Source organism: Marmota marmota, unplaced genomic scaffold (assembly GCF_001458135.2).
Source record: "Marmota marmota marmota unplaced genomic scaffold, marMar, whole genome shotgun sequence".
NCBI classification, from domain to species: domain Eukaryota; kingdom Metazoa; phylum Chordata; class Mammalia; order Rodentia; family Sciuridae; genus Marmota; species Marmota marmota.
Genome location: NW_026000245.1, coordinates 4,335 through 9,247, shown reverse-complemented (window position 1 = coordinate 9,247; position 4,913 = coordinate 4,335). Strand labels below are relative to the sequence as shown.

The window sequence follows — 4,913 nt, the reverse complement described above, 5'->3', positions numbered from 1 at the left end:
TTTCAAGCAGTGACATGTACCACTGTTAAACCTCCAGTATTTGAGGTGGCTTAAAATAAAACAAATACAAAAATAATGCAACTATATAAAAAGAAAAACACAAAGAACAAATATGCTAGTTTAGTAGGACATATAGCTACACTGACCACTAACTTTAGCTCTGAGCTTTCTAACCGCAAAAGTGCAAGAGGAAACAGAAAACATACCAACATTACTAATTAGAAAACCAAGTTTTATCTGTTTTCTTTTGAAACCAAATTCTAGAAGTTTATCAAAAAGAAAACTTAATTTCATTTTATTGGGGAAAAAAAGCATTTATTCAATACTTACAGATACTAGGAGTACAATGTTAAACACTTGAAAATGATCTGTTGAGAGAGAAGTCTGTTAAGAGAGACACGAAGGAATGAATGAATGCATAAATAAACAAATAAATACAAGTTGCAATTGAGGAAGTGTTCAGCTAGGGGACTAACCAAGACACAGGAAGGCCTCCCTGAAGAGATGACATTTAAAAAACAAGCATGAGATAAAATATAGTTTCTGTACATAGACATGATTCATGGGAGAACAGGGCCTGGAAATGCTTCTCTGGATCAGATTTTGAAGAGCAGAGATCCAAAATGCATCTGTCAGATATCTTTCTCAGTTATGTAACAAACAGGCAAATTGAAACATAGGCTGCAAATGTGAAATGAATATGCCTAAGTATGAGGACAGGATAGAGCTGACAAAGGATTTTAACATGAGGGCTACTTGAAGTTAGATCCTCCTTAAGTAGCAGAATCTGCTTAAGGAGTCCTTCAGGGGGTGTGTCTGCGTACTTGAGCCCTTCTCCAAGGTCTCACTTGAGTCAGGCTTGGGCCTTATAATTGTCTCCACACCTCCTATTTAACTGAAAGAGAGACTAGTAAGAAATAGAGTTTTGTGATAGAAACAGTTCAAAATCATATTTCAGGTTAAATAAATTAGAGATCAAAACCCCAGAGGGGAAAAAAAAGTTACTGGAAATCTTTGTTTCTTTGTTCTTTAGTGTGCTGGGAGAAAGTGTTCAGAAGGGGAGATCACAAAGGGAGAAATGGAAAAGGTTGAAGATTGGGAGAAGGAGGGGTGCGAGCCTGCCTCTGTGTTAAAAGGAATATGATGTTGAAAAAAACTGACAAGCAGAAACAAGCCTAAATGCTGTTGCTATGGAAACACTGTACCATCTGTGTTCTTACCCAACCTACATTAAAGGGTTATATAACCTGGTAACTGGCTAAATATTAAAGTGGACCTAACAGTGAAACATGTAATTGTTATTATTTTTTAAAATGGTGACTATAAGTCAAAATGAAACACTGCACAATCATTCTTTTTACCTACCTCCAAGAGAATGCTCTGGGAAGCAATGACATTTTCCCTTAAGGCAGCAAGACATGCCCCCAAGTTTCTGCAATGGCCCTGATTTTCTATCCTTGAGAGTCTATTATTTTTATTTATTTTATAACTAGGCAATGTCAAAATGCTTGAAACACATATATTGCTTCAACTGTGGTTGATTTACAATTAAACCAAAGGTAGTCTAAAACACAAAAACTGTCCTTTCCAAGAAAAAGTCACTCTCCATTGACCAAAGATAAATCCGATTTTCCTCAAATATATGAATGTGCAAAGAATACACTGTTCCTAGCACAGAGAATATTCTAAATCCATGTTCCACATTGGATATGGAGCTTTCTAGTGCAGGAATTATGGCAAGAAGTATGCCATCACAATTGGTCTAAAAATCAGCTCTAAACCATCCCATCTATCCATGGTTTACAACAGGATATATTCGAAATGCCAGGTCACAGATAAGCAGCTTCCAATCATGATGAGCCAGAATGGAGCAGGTTTGGGTTTTGCCAGTTTCATCCCCAGACCATTTTTCAATCTCCCTAGAAGAACTATTTCTTATGCCAGTCATTTTTAAGTCTGTATTTTCAGCCCTCAGTACTTTCCCATAGATAGCCTTCAGGCACCTCAAAGTTCAACAAGTTTAAAGATAAATTCAACATTTTCTTAACCTATTACATGTCGTGTTTTCTCTATAACAGTTACTATCCAAGCTCAAAAGTTCAAAGCTACCTTCCCTCTGCCTGGGTAACTAAGTGGGTTATCTCAACTATCATATCTTAGCCTAAGCTTTCATCAGTTGCCAAACAGGTATCTTTCTAAAGTTCGTTGGGAAGGTTAAATGAGAAGGTGTATGAAACATGCTCAGAATAGCACCTGGCACTAGAAAATGCTCAGGAAATGGTGACAGTTTCATGAGCATCCCTTGCCAGAAGACTTTGTGTTTTAGTCAGCTTTTTCACTGCTGTGACGAAAGGACCTAACCAGCACAATTGTAGAGGAGAAGTTTATTTAAGGGCTCACAGTTTCAGAGATCTCCATCCATAGATAGGCGGCTGCCTACCTTGGGGCTCAAGGTGAGGCAGAACATCATGGCGGAAGAGTGTGGCAGAGGGAAGCAGCTCACATGATGATCAGAAGCAGAGACAGAGAGAGAGAGAGAGAGAGAGAGAGAGAGAGAGAGAGAGAGAGAGGAGAGAGAGAGACTGACTCTACTCTCCAGATACAAAATATATATCCCACAGCCATACTCCCAATGAGCCACTTCCTCCAGCCACACCCTACCTGCCTTCAGTTACCACCCAGGTAATCCCATTGGGGATTAATTCACTGGTTAGGTTAAGGTTATAACTGAATTATTTCTCTTCCAAACCTTCTTGCATTGTCTCACACGTGAGCTTTTGGGGACACCTCACATCCAAACCATAACACATCCCAAGTTCCTAACCTATATTCCTGAGAACGGTACCTCTCCATTTTCCCCATGATTGTTCTCTGGTCTCTTCAGGGCCCTGATTTTACAGAGTATATAATGATTTGTCCATAGAAGTTTTCCTATACTATTGTGTGCTGTATGTGAGAAGCAGATAACTTGCCTTTTTTTTTTTTTTTGGTTCATCATTCTTGGAAGTACTGCAATAGCAGGTCAACGCGTGGAGTGGAAGGAGCAAGCTCCTATTCCATCTTCCTGCTCCAAAACTCCGTTTAATATATTGTCCTTGGATAAAGGATGTATCAGATATTAAACTGACAAGAATAGACACTACACTCAATCTTGGCCAAAAGGCTGAGAAGTGATATAACTTGCCTTTTGAGGTTAGAGGCTTCCAGATAGAGAGAAGGCACACTTGATCAGTATATACAAGCAACATAAGGAGCCCTTCTTTGCACCTGATTGAGATGGCTAGACCCTGGACTCGGAGCAGATGCCTAACAGGATGAGCCATGGAGGGAGGTGGTGATTAGTGTGTTTCACGTGGGAGGAATGGGAATTATTTCAGCTAGGAGGTGGAGTGTAGTTGATGGTTTCCAAAAATGGCTGCATTGTTATTTCACATCCCATAAGCATTTGCAATGTGTCTCTGACACTTTTCTCTTTAAGAGATGGAGTCTATTTTCTCTCTCCTTGAATCTGGGCTAGCTTTGTGAGTTGCTCAGATGAATAAAATGTGGTATAAGTAATGTAGGTCTGACAGCCTCTATATAAAAAGTTTTAAAGCTTTGTTTTTACACTCTGCAAATGCTTCTTCTAAGAATTCTTCCTTGAGACCACAAAACTGTAAGAAAGCCCAGGCTGGCTATTTGGGGTAGTCACACATTTAAGATCAATGTGCCATGGCTGACAGCCCTAGCCAATCTGCCACTCAGGTGCAGCCACATGAGTGATGCCAAGAAAGATCAACAGAAGAATCACAAGGCAATCCGTGCAATTGTGAGCAAAAAATAAACTACTGAACTATTAATCATATAAATGAATGCCTTAGTAATCTGGTTCCAATCTTCCATTACAGCTCAACTTCTCACTCTGTTCTTGAATTTACATCAAAAAGTATTAAGACAACTATTAAGATCATAACTTTGTTCATAGAGTTTTATACAAGTCATTCTAAATTTGCAAAGTTGTGATAAATCTATAATATTTATAGTAAATTTTAAAATGGGAGTAATTAATTTACTAAAACTAAATTCAAACCTAGATTTAAATTTTAAGTGCCAATAGGAAATATGTGACATGGGAATTCAAGCAGCTGAATGAATATTTTTATGATCCAGCAATTGTTGCTGCAGCATTCAGCACATGAGAGTCAAAGTGTGAGTTTTGCAAAAAAGACTTTGAACATGTGTCTTTACTCTAGTCAGTTTGATTAAACAAATTCACAAGATAAATTATTCCCACTGAGTGAATCAGGAAACAGAAACAAAAGACTGAAGGCATTATGGCAGATTAGTCACCAGGAAGCATCTGGAAATGGAATCTTGGTGACAATTTTTAATTTGGTTATTTCTTTCTGGACATTTGCTTATAAACTAAAAATTTTAAACCCCCAGTGGAAAGAATCCAGAGGCTTCTAATTTGGAATAAACAACAATATAATGAAATTTTGCAGGCTTTTAAAGATCAACAAAAGATTGGCTGGCTTTGCAGTTGGAAAACATGCTTAAATGTAGAAGGGGTCTTTCCAGAATTGAAAGACAATGGGGTGGAACAGCTGGCTAAGGAAGCACTCAAAACTCACCTGTCCTATGTCTTCCTGATTTGGGGAATGGATGGAGGATTGCAAAGCTTACTTTTTGCTGAAGGAAAGAAAAAGTTGTCCCTGCTTACGATTCTGGTGATGTCTGAAGTCTCAGGAAAACCCTTACACAAGATCTTAAGGTTTTAGGTGGTAAAAAATGTTTTTGATCTTCCTTATTCTTCTTAGTTATATATATATATATATATTTGTATATTTGTCAACAAGCAAAATAATTATATATATATGTTTACATATATTTGTATATTTGTCAGCAAGCAAAAGAATTATATAAATAAATTA

At 37.7% G+C, this 4,913-nt stretch overlaps 1 non-coding gene across 1 annotated transcript; it reads right to left on the bottom strand.

Annotated features, from left to right (window-relative positions):
* Nucleotides 1-2,984: 2,984 nt before the first annotated feature.
* LOC125614075 lies at nucleotides 2,985-3,175 on the bottom strand. The gene has a single exon (XR_007344713.1). It is a non-coding gene; the product is annotated as a U2 spliceosomal RNA (small nuclear RNA).
* Nucleotides 3,176-4,913: the final 1,738 nt, after the last annotated feature.